We start from the raw sequence: 17,298 nt of genomic DNA on the forward strand, positions 1-17,298 counted from the left end.
ATGCAATATCTTGGATTTAGGCTCACACTTCTATTTTTCTTAAGGTAACACAACCAACAATTTGTAAACACTGGATCTCCATCTCCTGATGAGTTAATTAATCCTTCAGATCAGACTGCTTGAGTCATTTGCGCTTATGGAAAAACTTCCTTGATTTCTTCCCTAGGAAGAATTATCTAACTGCCTACTGTGTAATTCAGTTGCAAAGATGTTTGTTGAGTAGTTGCACTGTTCTAGGAAATGTGCTGGGTACTGCAATGATACAGGTGAAAAATCACAGTGCTGCCCCTAGAGGTTAACAGGCAGGTCGGAAAGCTCACTGTAGATGAACAAGGCAGAACGAAACATCACAGAGGCAGAGGCTCCTTCTGCAATGGTAGGATTGGAGCATGGGAAGAGGCGGGGGCAGGACCAGAGATGAAGTGAGAGGCAGCTTTCAACAAGAATATGTTCACAACAACGCAGAGAGGTTAAGCAACCTGTGCATAACCATGCAGCTCATTAGGGATGGAGCCAGAATGGGACACAGGTATGATGCACTGTGAGAACTGGAGTTTTCTTGAAGGTCAACCATCATACCAATGTGCGTTTGACAGACATTATCTATATGTGAGATTTTCTTATTGATATGCTTGTCTGCCGAATTAGTTTGTGATTTCTTGGAGTGATGGAAATGTTGTTGTTGTTTCTGTATTTTCTAATGTTTGAGTTTGTCAGCTCCAAGTCTGGGAGAGCAGAGTGAAACCAACATGTAAAGGACTGTAGTCCCTTTTTCCCTTTCCCACCTTGCCTTGCTTAAACCGTCGTCTGCCTCCCTGTAATCAATACACACCAACGTTTTCTCCTCATCTCTTCCCTTTAGTGCTGAGTATTTTCTGGCGGAGGAGAATGTGAAGCTAAAAAAAAAAAAGACTATATTATTCTTTTATTCCCCCTTAGGTTTATGCATTTGCTTAAGTGAGTCTTTGGATGGAAAGCAACAAAAACGTTCTTTGAAGAGGAAAGACCCATTTATAAGAAATACCAAAAGCCCAGTGTTATATTGATGGCAGCCTAGAAACATATTAAATCTTGCAAGAACACCTCATTATGAATGGTCATAATTCTTGGCTGCCTATTTTTACTTAAGAGTGAAATGAAAATAAGGAGAGCTGCCTCTTCATCCTCTGTGGCATTGCTTGGAGCAGAGGGACTCCAAGCTACATCATGATGAATGGGAAAAATCAGCTTCATATTCCCTTTGCAACGTTGAGAAACTGTGTCACAGGAATAACTGCTCTGCACTCAGCATTAGACCGAGAACAACAACAAGCATTGAAAAAAGCAAAACTACCAGTTTTTCAGCTTTCAACTGAAGACCACAGCCTCTCCCTTAATAATCTTTTACATTATTTATTTTATTTATTTGAGATACAGAAAGAGATAGCTCCCATCTGCTGTTTTGCTCCCAAAATGCCTGCAGCAACTGAGGCTGGGCCAAGATAAAGCTGCCAGCTAGGAACTCAATCCCAGACTTCCTTAGGGGTGGCAGGGTCCCAGTTACTTGAGGCATCACTGCTGCTTCTCAGTGTACATATTATCAGGAAGCTGGAATTGGGAGTGGAGCCAAGACTTGAACCCAGGCCATCCAATATGGGATGTAGGCATTCCAAGCGATGTCTTAACCACTAGGCTAAACAATAGACCTTTTGAAGATTAACATTTTGTCTTAGAAAATTCTGTGTTTGCGTTGTTTACAGAAAAATACTTCGGAAAGCCATCAGCTTTCTTAGATTTTTTAAATGTCCTGCTATATTTAACTTTTTTCCCATTGATAAGTATGACCAATCCAATGATAATACATTTTTCCCAGTTTTTCCATTCTGAAATACTTGCTTATTTCTAAAAAAATTTCCATGTGATCCTAAAGGTGGGAAACGAAGGAAATCAATTGGAAAAGACAGGAAACTTGACATAGAAATTTGACATGGGAAATATACTTTTGGAAAGCACAGAAGTCAGCCAGTGTATACAGTTCCTAGCTCTTATGTACACAGCCTTATAGGTTTTGGGAAAGCATGGCCTAATGTTATATCCAATAGATTCAGAAGGCATTATACGAGACCTAAGTGTCATATGAAATATCAAAATTACTTTAGGTAATGTGCTAGCAAGTTAACTTGAAAATGCAAAATAAAAAGTGTAGGGGTCTTCATTGATGGGTTGGATGCCTGCCCATCCTCCCCTCCTTGGGACAGTATCTGTTCATTGTTCCTCATGTCTCCATACCTGGTCCTTTACTGGATGCTCCTTTCCCGTGTATATATGTGTGTATATATACGGACAGGTCAGCAGGTGTTCTTGGTTGGCCTGGCTGGAATTGTTGGTTTGTTGTTGGGCACAAGAATTATGAATAGTTGTACCTTCACATTTTCTGGCAATGACAACTGTAGATTGAGGTGGACTCAGACTGGGCCTCACTCAGTGATTGGAGGTGAACGATCTTCACCATAAACCATATACACAGGTGTTGCCACTGAGAAGCTATTGATGAAGGACTTGTTCTTTCCCAAGGCTGTACACAGGTATGTCCAGGGTTTGCCAGGGAACCACTCTGTGTGGGAGACTAGGACCAGTGGCTCACTTCTGCTTCCCAACTCTCTTCTTTTCTTACCACATCATGGCTATTCTGAGTGAGTGCACCGCTTTTCTGTGCTTGCAAGCAAAACAGAAGACAGACAAGCGTTGATGCTATCTCAGGTTGTAACCACTCCATGCTCCGACAGAGTAAAATATGGGCACAATTAGAACTCAAAGAAGACCTTTTATTAACCTTGAGTTGCTGTGCGTTCATCAGATGGCACTGTAGGAGATAGCTCTTAGGAAATCTGACTTGGAAACCCTCTTTTACCAAGAAATTTGTATGCTGTCTCGAATGAGTCTATTGGTTTTGCATTTACTCAAGAGATAACAAAACCAATATCTTTTCCTAAAAAGAATAAATGGCTGAATGAGGAGAGTTATTTATATTTCATGCTGTCACCTTCAGCAGCCTGTTAGGACTGCCCTATTGAGTGGCCTCTGCTTATTAATAGAAGGAGTGAAGGCAGAGAAATGGAGTTAATGTTGCAATGAGACATGACAGAGCCTCTGGTTTCCAGGATTGGGCTGAAATGAATGGGAGCCAAATTATACCAACAAATCTGTCACGCTGCCCTGAAAACAGGAAGTCTCAGCTGGGCCAACAGGAATTAGTCACGGCATACACTGGCAAAACCTACTAGATCGGGAAATGAAAAATGCGCTTCATCTGCAAAAATTAACTTTTGGAATTTCTGCAGTGTTTTCCATTACCCACTTTCTTCTCTCCAAAGGCCAGTCATCAAATATACTTGGCTCACTTATGCTTCTGCCGCACCATTAAGTGTATGAATTTGTACGTGAAATGGAATCCCAACTAGCTGAGTGCCCTCGGATCAGTGACCTCATTTTCTGAACCCGGGTTTCATCTTCTGAAAATGAGGAGCTTGGCATCTCATGGTGCTCGTACTTCAGCTTGGTTGGAGATTAAGCACAATATGTTTGATGTAGAATGTGCACCTACAAAATGTTCATTCCTGCACAGGTAAGTGGAGATAAGAAATGATGAAGATGCATTGCTTGAGTTTTGGTGTCTCTAGGTAGGCATAATAAAAAAAATATATACAGGATCTGGCATGGCAGCCTTGTGGCTAAAGTCCTTGCCTTGCAGGTGCTGGGATCCCATATGGGCACTTGTTCGTATCCCGGTGTCCTGCTTCCCATTCAGCTCCCTGCTTATGACCTGGGAAAGCAGTCAAGTACAGCCCAAAGCCTTGAGACCCTGTATCCACGTGGGAGACCCGAAAGAAGTTCCAGGCTCCTGGCTTTGGACTGGCTCAGCTCTGGCCATTGTGACCACTTGGGGAGTAAATCAGCAGATGAAAGATCTTCCTCTCTGTATATCTGTTTTTCCAATAAAAATTAATGAATCTTTTAAAAAATGTGATGAATATGATGGTATGGCCAACACAAGTCTACACGTATGTAATGCATTTAATATTGTGTTGGAATGGGATTCCCGCCCCCAACCCTCTGTTCCCAAATTACAACTGAAGTGAAAGCAGAAGCACAAAAGCCTTCCACCTGCTACATTCAGCATCTCTCCCCTAGGGCTTACTATGAGGGTCCAGAACGGCACCTCCCCAATATTTTCCTCTATCCACCTCCTTCTCTCAGAGAAGGTTATGGGAAGGCAGGGAATCCCACCTGAGTGAGCAGAGCAGTGTTCCTTCCCTCTCCAAAGCCAAGGGTGAGGGCTCTGAGATAATTTCCTGCAAAGGTCAGAGGTAGCTCTAAGTTGCAGAGATTGGTGTCTTCTTCCTTGTTGGGGAGTTGTCCTTCCAGAAGCACCCTGATGCTGCTGAGTACAGCATGTGTTTGAAGGATAATGTCAGAGCATCCGGGGACCCCAGGGCAGTTCCCACATTATTTGTTTCTGTCTCAGAGTCTCACATGTGCTGAGTTTGGGAGACATGCTTACACTAAGAGAATTCAGGTCCAAAGATGAAGGGTCCGCTGAAATAGGCTATGTAGACAGGCAGGAAGCAGATTGTTGTGTTGGGGAGAATGATGTGTCTCTCAACTCTTCACCGTTCTGCTTAGAAAGCCCAGTGGAGGACAGCAGCGCCTTGTAAGGATGTGCTCTTACAATATCCTTCAAACACGTGCTGTGCTCAGCAGCATCAGGGTGCTCCTGGGAGGACAACTCCCCATCAAGGAAGAAGACACATTGGTAGCAAGAGCAGAGGCTGTCTAGAGTAAGTGTACCGATCAGAATACTGCTCTACATGGAAATACAGTTGTGGTGTGTGTAGACAGTGGTTCTCAGTGAGGGAAGAGGCCTGGTTAGAGCCAGTTTTTTTCCCCTTCATATTGCATTGGAAGCCACCAGCATTTGGTAGAATGATACTGAATCAGAGTGAGTCCAGAGGAAAACTGCCACTATCTAAGGCGATTCCTCTTTTATCCCCTTTCCTTCATCCCAGTGTTTGAAACTCTCAAGTTGGAAAGAAGAAGGGACAGGTGTGTCAGATGTGGATCACAGAATTCTCTGGTACCTAACAGGTACTGGATGTTTCTTGCTTCTGCTATAGTGTCATTAAAGGTGCCACTTCCCTGAAGAGGGAACCAGTGTAGCCCAGTTGAAGTAGTTATTGGAGTCGAAGCAAAACAGCTTCATATCTATACTCAGTGGGCTGAGCAACTTTCAAAATAACTGACAGTATCACAGTCATGAGAACTGCTTGAGAGCATTCAAAGATTCATACTCCCATAGCAGAGGTGGTCTCAGTGAGCATTAGGGCAGATTATAATTTATAAGTGGTATAGGGTTGAATAAAATGCTAGAGGAAAATGGAGGCAGACATGATGAATTCTGACAGAGTGATATTTGTGGTGGAAATGAGAAATTTGAGAGAAGGAAATGGATGGACTTTTTGGTAGAAGGACTAGAATAAAGAAGACACAGATGAAAAGTGTGAGTGGTTGTCCCTGCTTGGATCAGAGAAAGGGAGAAGTGTGGGATCTAGGATGTGGGGTTTGACCCTCCTGTTCAGTACTGACCACGGACTTTACACTTGTAGATAACTAAAAATCTAGCTAAATGCTCAAGAATGTTTTAAAATATTGTGGAAATATTTGTCCTATCAATATTGTGAAAAGAATTGTGAGAAGAAGAGACCAGAGAAGGAAGGTCGGTTAGCAGAGCTTTTGTAGTCACACAAATGAGTCTGAAATAGAGCATGGTGTGGAAGTGAAGATTGGGCTCTTGTTGCTTGAGAATGACTGGGTAGACATAAAAGCTGAATAGAAGGGAACAGTACCTGTGACCTTCGTGAACTTGGTGATAGTGCTGTGGAACTTGGGAAAGTGGGTGAGAATGTAACACAAGGAATATAACAAAAATAACATTTATTCAACATCTATTATGTATCAGGTACTTTATGTGTGGGTTTTACATGTATTCACTTATTTAATACTTAACAAAACCTTATGAATAGATACCATTATCACCTACATTTTACAGAAGACGTCACATGCAAAATTTGTTTTTGTATGTGTAACTTTGAAGTACTTATTAAATAATCAAATAGATATATGGTAGATTCCATCTTGACTCAGGGGATGAGTTTTGGCTGCACATTTATTACAGTAATCTTTGCATCTAGCGTGTGTCTGGTGAGGACATGCACCATGATAACACTGATGTGGGCCCTACAAACTGGGGGCTCCAACACTAAGGGATGGGTGGATAGGGGAGTAATGCAAAGATATCTAGCTACTTACCATAATTTATGTTCTCTTCTTTCTGAGCACCCAGGGAGGTGACATTTCTAGTGTGCCTTGCAGCAAGGTTGGCTGATTTCTAGCCACTGAGCAGAAATGATGTGATTAAAGCCTATGGGCATTTTCTTCCTTCTTTCTGCTTTCAGAAGATTAGCTTTCAGAAGATTAGCATATACTCCTCTGAGGAACTGTGGACACCACATGTTGACAAAGATTCCAACAGTTTGGGTCTGTGAGTGACATGGTAGGGATGTTAGGTGAGCAAGGAATACATATAAATTACACCTAAACCATTATATGAAAGTGCTACAAAAAGTTAATGAAAAAATGGAATCGAAGGATGAGTTTATGGGATAGGTATTTAGCTTTGCAGTGAAGATGCTGGTTAATATACCCATGTCTTACATCAGAATATCTGGGTTCAATCTCTGTATCTGTCTCCTGACTCCAGCTTCCTGCTGATACAGACCTTGGGAGGCATTGGTGAGGGCTCAAGTCCTTGAGTTCCTGCACCCTTGGTGGGAGAGTTGCGCTGAGTCCTTGACCTCCAACGTTGCCCTGGTCCAACGCAGACCAGCAGTGTGTCTGAGGACTGAACCAGCAGATGAGAACTCTCCCTCTGCATGTGTGTTTTTCTCCTGTTCAAATACAAATCTTAAGGAGTGAAAAGATAATTTTATTTTGGTATAAAGCTTTTTTTAACAGTGTTTTCATAATATGCAGTTTCTGTAAGCTTTTTATTTTAAAGATTCATTTATTTCTGTTGGGAAGTCAAATTTACAGAGAGAAGAGACAGAAAGATCTTCATGTGCTGGTTCACTCCCAAAGTGGCCACAATGGCCAGTGCTGAGTCAATCCAAAGCTAGGAGCCAGGAGCTTCTTTTGAGTCTCCCACGTGAGTGCAAGGTCCCAAGGCTTTGTGCCATCCTCAACTGCTTTCCCAGGTCACAAGCAGGGAACTGAATGGAAAGTGGAGTAGCCGGGACATGAACTGGTACTCCCATAGGATCCTAGTGCATGCAAGGCAAGGATTTTAGCCACTAGGCTACCATGCTGGGCCCATGGGATGACCTTTTTAAAAATATAATTCCCTCCCTAAACTTTGATTTTGACTTCTGTAATATCATCTTGAATTAGTAATGAGTCTGTAGTGAAAACTCCCCTTGCACGCAGCAGGAACAAGATCATTACTACTCCCAGGCATCTGACTTGCACGTGCTCTGCCCTGCGCAATAGATCAGGGTCCTCTTTCTCTGCAGGTAAAGCACAAAGTGAAGGTCAATCAGCACGTAATTGGGGAACATTGCTGTGTTGAAAGCAGACTTCATTATCCTTGTGTTCACTACCTGATCTTGACTAAAGTATCATAGGAAGAAAAAAAAGCTTAATGCACCTGCATATTTGCAATGCAATGTACTGTCATTACTGTTGAGGATATATGAGAACTTTCACTGAGAATGGAGCACCTTTCCAACAGCATTATTCAGATTCATATGTAGTGGAATTTGCAGACACGTGAAGCACACTATCCAAATCATCAAGATTCATTTCAGGTATTTTCTAGGTCCAGATGCTAAGTCATGATTCAGACACACACCTTACTGCAGATACAGCTCAGGCCACCTGCGAGGCTCAAGTCTGTGTGTGTGTGTGTGTGTGTGTGTACCTTCTCTGAAAGCAGGAGATCTGTAGAGATTGGATGGGGATTGAAATACACACAAAGACTGTTAAACACACTTTCCCCACTTTAAATTTGGCATCTTCAACACTGAGACAAGCTTGGGTGGCAAAAATCAAGGACACAAAGCCCTACATGTAGGGAAAAAGCATCTTGGAAACAAGAGCTAATTCACAAGGAGCCCCAAAGAAAGAAAAAGAGGAAGCTGAATAGCCTCTGTACCCTCCCTTCACAGAGCGACAGCCAGTCTCGTAAATTTCACATCAACTTAGTTTGGCCTCTAAACCAAATCTGCCTTAATGCTATTTGTAGATATAGATGGCTGCCTTTTTCATTACCGTTATCAAATGATGCATTTGTGGCTCAGCTCCGAGCTCCTTGACCCACTAAGTGGATTAGCTTGCCTGTTGCCTTTGTCCTTTCGGCTTTTGCTTTATACTCTGGTGCTCTACCCTTTTATACTACACGTATAACAGATGCACATTATTATGTGTGTCATGTGCATCATGAACATGCTTGAAATTCCAATTAACCTGACATCCTTAGGACTTCTTTTTTACAAGAGGGCTGTGTTCAAATTTCTCATCAGAGTCATTCATCCTATCCTGTTGCAGTGGCAGCAACTGAAATCCCCTGAGAAATGGCATGTCACAAGCCCAGCTCAGGACTCCTGGTAGAGCTAGCCTCAGCAAATTGAAGATCATGCTCCCTTTTAAGCTCCTGGCTGGTGCATCATGGTAGATTCATTTCCAGGAGCAGCTTAGGGCCCCTCCCTTTCTCTGTCTTGTGCATGGTAATCACTCCTCCAACACACAGGAGCTGCAGTAGAAAAAAATTTGGCCCAGGACAGGATGTGCTAGAGATGTCATGAACATGCAAATAGTTGCTCTTAGACACTTGGGAAAAAGTAAAAGGAGGAAAAAGAGAGAGTGGGGAAACCCAACCTGAGGATTCAGCCCTGACTCTTAGAGAGTGGCTGCAGCAAGGCTGGCTGTAGGCACAGTTGGCTCTCATGTTTTACCTTTTAGAGTGTTGATCGAGGACCCTCCATTGTGGTACTGTGCACGCTAAGTGGTACTGTGCTAGGTGTGCTAGCATAGTGATGTGATGAGCAAGAGACAGGCTTGCAGCAGCAACTAATCAAGGAGACATTAAACAAGTGATCTTGGTAAATGGTAGTAATTATATGTGTGATTTTTAAAAAAGATTTATTTTCTTGAAAAGCAGAGTTATAGGGAGAGGAGGAAATAAGGCAGATCTTTCATCTGCTCTTTTTCTTCTTGAATGACCACAGCAGCCAGGTCTGAACTAAGCCAAGCCAGGAGCAAGCAACTTCATTTGGGTCCCCTCATGATTACAGAGAGAAGGAGATACAGAGAGAAAGACCTTTGGTCCTCTGTTTCGCTCCCCAGTGGCTACAACGGCCGGAGCTGAGAAGATCCTATGTGGGAGTTAGGAGCTTGCTCCTGGTCTTCCAAGTGTGTACAGGGTCCCAAGGCTCTGGGCCATCCTCTACTGCTTTTCCAGAGACTTCATTACGTCTTGTAAGCATGCTTGCTGCTGTCCTAAATGACCGAGCACTCTCTTGGATCTGTCTGGAGAGGTGCCCATCTATTTTGACGGATGTTCTATCTCATTTAACCTTGCTACCTTGTCCACCACTCCTCTTTTTCTCACATTTGAATTCTTTCTTGAGCAACGATGTTAACCCCTGAGTTACCATCTCTGCCGTTTGTTTCTTTGTGACTGCTTTGAATTCTCCCACACAGAGACAAGAACTGGGATAAATACAGATAGGGGATCCTTTCCCTACCATGTTGTTATTGATGAGTATCCTGCACTACAGGTTGCAAGCGTGCATGAAGCGAGGAGCTGCCGCCTTCTCTCATGCTCCATGTTTAAGATAAATAAAAGCCCAGTGCTGTATACCTTGGGCGGCCATTTCCCTCCTGTGGTCACTCTGCCAATGTGAAAGTGGTCCTGGGCTGTCTCCCTTCAGATTCTGTCCCGCCAGACTCTCTCCTCTGATTAATGCAACCCTTAGCCTAAACTAAATCTTTCTCTTGATCGCCTCTTAATCTAACATTTTAATTATTTTGTGAGAAAGGTAGAGTAACAGAGGGAGAAAGAGGAAGAAATAAACTTACTGTTCAATTCAAAATTTGCACAAAATTTTCAGCATCCCCTTATAAATTCCTGTCTCCCTATCATCCTCCTTTCTTTCCATGCTGGGTAATGTGCCTGAGAGGCACCATAGTGGTTGAGTTGATGCCCAGTCCTAACCCGGGCTCTTTAGCATACATAGGATTCTGAATTACTTAATCCTTCCTTTTGAAATGGCGAGAGAGAAGCAGTATGCTATGGAGCAGTTTAAATTTCAGAAGGAAAGGCCCTCAATCAATACAAAACAGCAGGAAATAAAATAAGCCTAAGGACTTCACCGCATGGAATGCTTATGTGTGAACTCAGGCATAGAGACACTGGGGCTGGTTTCCAGCATCACTATCAGATTATTTATGCCCGAAGCATTAAAAGACCCACTCCCACCTTGTCTGACACTTTGCCTGCTATTCCTCCATTAAGGGCATTTCTTAAGAATTGGCATTTTATGCATGAGGCATTTGTTGGAAATATTTTACACAAAGAGCAAGATGAAGCACACAGGAGAGGCAATTGAGATAAGGATCAAGGGAGGATAAAGATCTAGCAAGGAATCCAAATCTGGGGGCTCTGGGTGGGAGCATCGTGGAGGGCAGAGAGCCCCTGGTTCATGCAGTTGCTCAGATCAGACAAAATAGTGAGAAAAGGAACAAAGGACAGTGGGAGCAGGGTGGTGAGAAACAGAGGCGAGAACAGAGACTCATGGGTTCTACTTTTAATCTCTGTCACCCCTTCTCGTTTTCACAAATATGCTCAATAGTTGCTGTTAAAAGATTTCCAGACCCATGAGACCAGCACTTACCTCCATTTACTAACCGTAGCTATCATCTCGGAGGAATGTGACTCTCCAAATGTCATGTCTCTCTGTGTCTGCTGAGGAAATCTAAACTGGTCTTCTCTAATGAATCTTTGGAAATTCTACTGTTGCTATGGTTCCCTTCAACTCTGTAGTTGTGTTACTCAAAGTTCCAGGTTCCAAGCAAAATAATGAAGACGAAGTTCTGGGTTGAAGGATAACATTTCATCCATTGACAGAAGAAAAGGTAGCAGACCTCCGGGTCTCAAGGATGACTCCTCTGCCTGAGGAGCTTGGGGCCTCGAGAGGAGGTACAAGGAAGGGAGTGCTGGCATGGCAAAATCATAAAATGACTATAGGACTCTGGTGCTGGGCATCAAGACTTGTCACCCGATCCATGCCAACACATTCCCTCTCTGTCATGGTGGTCCTTGAGGTTCACAGGGGTTGAGATTAGCTCTAACTTGACTGGATCCTCCGCTTTGCTATAGAAGTTGAGGCCAGTTGTGCCTTAGGACAAGGGCAAGCAGAAAGCCAACATCCTGCTATTTTGTACCTGGGTATGGTGGGAAGGCAGCATTTCAAGTTCACATAGAAGAGTTGCCCACTTACCCAAAACCCCTCTTTTCCTTGTAATGAGCCATATCCTATAATAATAGTTGGTTGGTGACAGGATTTGTTGGGTGAACAAGCCTGCAATCCCAGAGTCACCTCCTCATAGCACTGGCTAGGCTTCCCGGTAGATCAGGTGTTCCTGGCATTTGGCAGCAACAAGATAACCTGTGCGCAACTAGACACCATTAGGAAATTTTAAGATTGCATAAATCTTGGGTACTATAGATTTTTTCACTAACTGTGACATGATCATAAAAGAAACCAATTATTTTAAAGAAAAAAGAGGGGAGAATATCCCTAGGATTAAATAATGAACCACATAGACAGCATCAAAAGGAAGAATGAAATGTATTTGTTAAGATTGTCATTATTACTGATTTTTAAGTTGACAAATTCTAAGTGGGGGCGGAGATTGCATTATTCAAATGTTTGGAAGTCTAAGCAGATCCCGGTGGGCTCCAGGAACTGCTGGAGCAAATGATAAAACTCCTTGCTTTCATTTTATTTTCCTATTTCATGTGTTTCGGTTCCCACTGTTTTTGTTCTTCACATTGGCGTTTACCACGTCTTTCAAAGGAATAGTCAAGGGATGCTCCAAGATTAAAATTATGTGCTTCAGACAATGAAAAGATACTGACTTCAAACTCTGGTTTCAAATTCAAAAGTTGTAGGAAGGAGGGGATTTTATTAGGTTTCTTTGCATCAGAGGTCTGGGCTGGTCCAGTCAATTGTGGTGCGGAGTTACAGCACAGAACAAGTGCTCCTGAGGTAGCTATGCAAGTGATGACTCAGGCTGTGGGTGCTGGAAGGAGGCTTACTGTTTCCACAAAAGCTGAGGAGCTGGGCTATTCTCTGCGTAGCCAATACAGAAAGCCAGACCAGAATGGTGCACTGGGCACATGATTCCTAAGGGACTGTTTTCCCGAGAACTTGAGTGTTCCCAAGTCCTGCTTGAGAATCTTTCTGTTTATAGCATCTTAACTGAGGCACCTATTTAATCATAAAACTTGAGACTTAGCCTAAATGCTTGCTGACAACACAGCAGTGTATTCCCACCTGAGCCTTCTGTCTCACAGGCTCACGCTGTGTGCACCTGCTCTCAGACTGTATCTGCAAAGGGATAAAGAGCACATTCACATCTCCTCTTCACAAGCTTCACTACTTTCTCAACTTCTCACTGCGGTGTTCTGTGACTGAGGACAGGAGTATAGGAGGAATGTCACCGAGAGCTACTATTGGTATCAGCAGGTGCTGCAGATTCACTCTGAGACTTAATCACCCATGGAAACCATTTATTTAAGCAATTAAGATTTTGGGTATAGGGCATTCCTAGGGTCTAAGGACCAGGTGGTAGAAACTTACTGTTTATAAGCCTTGTCAAGGACTGTTTATCAGCAGGAAATGATATCTGTCAAGGTGACTGATGAAGTTTTACTTGGAAAATTTGATGAACAAAGGCACAAAATCATCTTGAGTGACTCAAAGATGGTAATAAATGAAAGCATTCCTCAGGCAGAACTAATTTCAGTTAACTGTTTGCAAGCTCTTGGCACTTGGTTTTACAGAGGCACTCTCGAGAACATTGTTTTCTTTGTACCATCAGGAGTTGACACAGTCAAATGAGAAAGAAGTTTTGAACACATTGATGAATCATGGTTCATAGAAATGGGAAGTAGTATGGTATAGTGGGAAGAGAAACAGAACCAACTTCAGAACCAAGGTTATCTAATATATTTGTTTTTAAAGGATTTTCTGTTTATGAGAGAGAGGGAGAGAGAGAGAGAGAGAGAGAGAAACACAGAGAGAGAGAGTCAGAGACTGTTTTGTGGTAAATGGCTGCAACAAATGGGTTGGGTTGGGCTGATGCTGGGAGCCAGGATCTCCATCCTAGTCTCCCACATGGGTGGCAAGAGTACAAGCATTTGGTTGTCTTCTACTGCCTTCTCTGTCTCATTAGCAGGGAGCTGGATTGGAAGTAATGTAGCAGGGACACAAACTGGTGCTGTTACATGGGATGCTGTTATGGTAAGCAGTGGCTTACCCCAGTGTACTCCAATGCCAGATCCATCACTTCCCTTCGTGAACATGGATACGTCACTTCACTTTTCAGTTTAGTCATGTGCAAGTGACACATGTGGGGAGAAAGCATTTCTGATGCTGCTTCTACTTCTACATCAGGAGAAGAAACCATACTCAGCCTCCCAATAGCTTCTGCATCTTGGGATGGAGGGCAGCCACCTGACACCACCCCAGGGTCTCCAATATGGGGCATGATCTGAGGATCCTGCTCATGAGCTTTTGATAGTTCAACAGTTCTGAAATTCAGCCTGTCTTGCCACTCCAAACACTATGAAATCTCTCCAGAATCCACTGGCTGACATAGTCTACCTTAGAGTCTCCATTTGCCCAGATATTCACTGTGAACACTTGGCTGGGGTAGTTGATCAGTTTGTTCTGTTGTGGTACTAGGTGTCCTCTGCAGACTCCAATGTACTGCCATATCCTCCATGTGTGTTGTACCTGGATATGCTATCCACTGCTCTGTCTAAGCCACTGAGGAGGCTCGGCTCTGACATATGCACTCCATGGTCAGACCAGGGCACCTGCAATTCTGTTCATGGTTGGGGTTCTGAGTCCAGCAATTCAGTTGGGGGGATCCCCAGAGAAAGTTCATCTGAGGTAATACCAGTCCTGATTCTTGTGTGTGCTTGCCGTACAGGGTCTGGCACAGTCTGTCACCCACATCAGTTCAGGCACACAGAGGTAGTTGCAATAGCTAGATCAGTTCTGACTCCAGCTGTGTCTTCTGCACAAACCAGTGGGTGTTGGAGCCCATCCCAATCCTGCCCACCACACACTTGGCCTTTTTGCAAATCAGTGGGAGGTGCAGCCTTGTTGGAGAGACCTGCAATAACCCCCACTAGGCCCGCCTCCGGCACTGTTTCTCGTACTTGCCAGTATGTATAGCAACAGACTGATCCTTTCTGTCCATATCCCATTCAGCTCTCCTACATGTCAATGGGCATTGAAGCCTAGGTCATCCCAAGTAGCACCACTATTCAGCCCACACACGTGCTAACAGTTGCCATTCTCTGTCTAGCCCTGCCTGCCCAGTCCCTGGTTCTTATGCTTACCAGTGGGAGTGGCAACCCAAGAGGGAGGTGCCCAGTGTTTTCCTAATGGGCTCACTCCCACTCCTGAATCTTGCACTCTCCAGGTGGTTTTTTAGTTTATCTTGGCAGAATTTGCCTCCCATGCCAGCCTCTGCCAGCTGATGTTGTGGTGAAGCCCAACCAACCCATACCCACTCTGGCTTGTGCATGCACCAGAAGGTGCAGTCTGCTCAGCCTAGTTTTCCCCCTATCCAGCTCACATGAAGTGAACAGGTATTGTGGCCCTGCCCAGCCTGATATGCCCCCATCCGAACTCACACTTTTCAGTGGGAGTGGTGGTCCAGCAGGGGAGCCTTTCATAGATACCGGCTTTGCCCCTCCTCCTCTGGGTCTCATATGTGTCCCCTCCCCCTATGGGTCTCACATGCAGCCCAGTCTGGCATGGCCTGCCTCACCTTCGCATTTACCAGTGGGTGTTGTAGCCTGGCTGGGCCCGGCCCACCCCTAATTCCAGCACATGCTGGTGGGGGCTACAGCCTAACTTATCCCATTCAGCCCCTAGTCCTGGCCTTGATGTGCTGCAAACCAACCTGGCCTGACCCATACTCCATCCTGGTGCTTGGAACCGCCAGTGGGTGATATGAATTGGGCCAGCCTTGTTGGCCCCCAACCTGCACCAAATGTATGCCAGTGGGTACCATTACCTGGCCTGATCTGGGATGCTCCTTTTCTTGGACCTTGTGCTTACCTGCAGGGACTTAGTCCCAAAAGAGGAGTTGCCCAAGCTCTTCCACCAGAACCTCTCCCAATGTCAGATCTCGTGCCCATCCGTGGGTCCATGGGCTAGCCATACTTAGTCTACCTGCTGTCCTAGCAGGAACAGTGGCCTTTCCTGACTGGTCTTCACTCATTCCATTTTTTGTTTTTAAATATATATATATATATATATATATATATATATATATATATATATATATATATTTGTTTTATTGGAAAGTGAAACATACAGGGAGAAGGAGAGACAGAGAGGAAGATCTTCCATCCGATGATTCACTCTCTAGGCAGCTGGAGCTAAGATCTCCCATGAGAATGCAGGGTCCCAAGGCTTTGGGCTGTCTTCAATCACTTTCCCAGGCCACAAGCAGAAAGCTGGATGGGAAGCAGGGCGGAATTAGAACGGGCACCCATATGGGATATGGGATCTCGACATGTGCAAGGCGAGAACTTCAGCCACTAGGCTATTGCATGGGGCCCCACCCATTCTGGTTTTTACTTTTGGTAATTACAGCCCAGCTAAGCCTGGTCCACACCCAAACACAGCTCACTTATGGCTCAGCAGGGGCAGAGACCTAACCTAGCCCATCTTACACCTACCCTGCTTCTCATGAGTGCCGGTGGGTTCTGGAGTCTAGCCCAGTCTGGCACATCCCAGACCCAGTCCACACCCATGTCAAGGGACACTGCATCCATGCCCAGACCAGACAACAGCTCCCACTCTGGCCTTTGTACTTACCAGTGGGAACCACAACCTGTCCAGGGCGTCCCCTTAGATCCCCAACCAGGTCTTTTACCAGCCATAGATCTTGCATGTGCCAGTTGTTACTCTGACCTAGCTTGGCATAGGCCCTCACTGGCCTTGGCATTTGCCTTTGGATGCTGCAACCTGCCCTGACCTGGTCTGCCTCCAGTCCTAACTCTCACTGGCAGGTGCTGCAACCTAGCCCTACTCAGTCTGCTCTCATCCCTGGCTCATGCAAACCAATAGGTGTGACAGCCTAGCCTGGCATGACCTGCACTCCAACCTGGTTTCTGCAATTGCCAATGAGCTAGGATTTGCTTGGCCCTGCCCAGTCCATCCCCTTCCAAAACCAACTCACACATTTGCAACAGTTGGGGATATCTTGCCCAGCATTCCCAATCCCCAGGCCTGGACCACGTGCTCACCAGTGGGAGCTATGACCCACTAGTGAAGTTTACCACATTCCTCCACTTGGCCCACTCCCTGATCCAGATGTTACACATGCCAGCAGGTGCTAGGCCCCTTCCTGACATAGCCTGCCCTCTCCATCTAGGCCTTGAGTGAACTGGTGAATGTTGCAGCCAGGCCTGCCCCACACTCTGTTTTAGGATGCACATGCGGGAGCTGCAGCCTGGACCTGCCCAGGCTATTCTCAGTCACTGTACCCCTGAATTTTGGCACATCCCATGGTCACACCTAGCTCAGCCCATCACCACCCCACTCTTAACCTAACCAGCAGGACTTGAATCACAGGGTTGGGCCCACATATCCCCCACAGAATCTACTCCCAGACCTGGTTAGTCATGGCCTGGTCTAATGTGACCCATTCCGTGTTCCAACATTCACTCTGCTAGACAGGCCCCCAACCCTAGCTTTCGTGTGAGCTGGCCTGTGGTGGTCAACAATGTTCCATGCTAACAAGCCCTACTCAGGAGTCCCATGTGGACTGTATCAGTCTGACCCCTGCGGACTTTCTGGTCTCTCCCGTTCAAACCACAAGGTCCCCTCGCTTACCTGTAGGTACAGTTGCCTTTTCATTGGGAGTCCCTAAGGATTCATTCTTTGCCTACAC

General features: G+C 44.9%; 1 protein-coding gene and 1 long non-coding RNA gene across 3 annotated transcripts in view; one reads left to right on the plus strand and one right to left on the minus strand.

Moving 5' to 3' along the window:
* LOC131481361 (uncharacterized) overlaps positions 1 to 6,494 on the minus strand; it is a 34,836-nt gene extending 28,342 nt beyond the window's left edge. The window contains exons 1-3 of one of the 2 annotated variants that reach the window (XR_009246250.1): positions 6,346 to 6,494; positions 833 to 896; positions 625 to 725 (exon numbers count right to left, since the gene is read on the minus strand). This is a non-coding gene — a long non-coding RNA (uncharacterized LOC131481361). Of the gene's footprint in view, positions 1 to 624; positions 726 to 832; positions 897 to 6,345 lie in introns of those variants that run through there. The other variant, XR_009246249.1, reaches the window with a different exon arrangement.
* Positions 1 to 17,298, plus strand: part of FUT10 (fucosyltransferase 10) — a 439,987-nt gene that overhangs the window by 117,129 nt on the left and 305,560 nt on the right. The window lies entirely within an intron of this gene.

The sequence above is a fragment of the Ochotona princeps genome, chromosome 11 (assembly GCF_030435755.1).
Source record: "Ochotona princeps isolate mOchPri1 chromosome 11, mOchPri1.hap1, whole genome shotgun sequence".
Taxonomy (NCBI): domain Eukaryota; kingdom Metazoa; phylum Chordata; class Mammalia; order Lagomorpha; family Ochotonidae; genus Ochotona; species Ochotona princeps.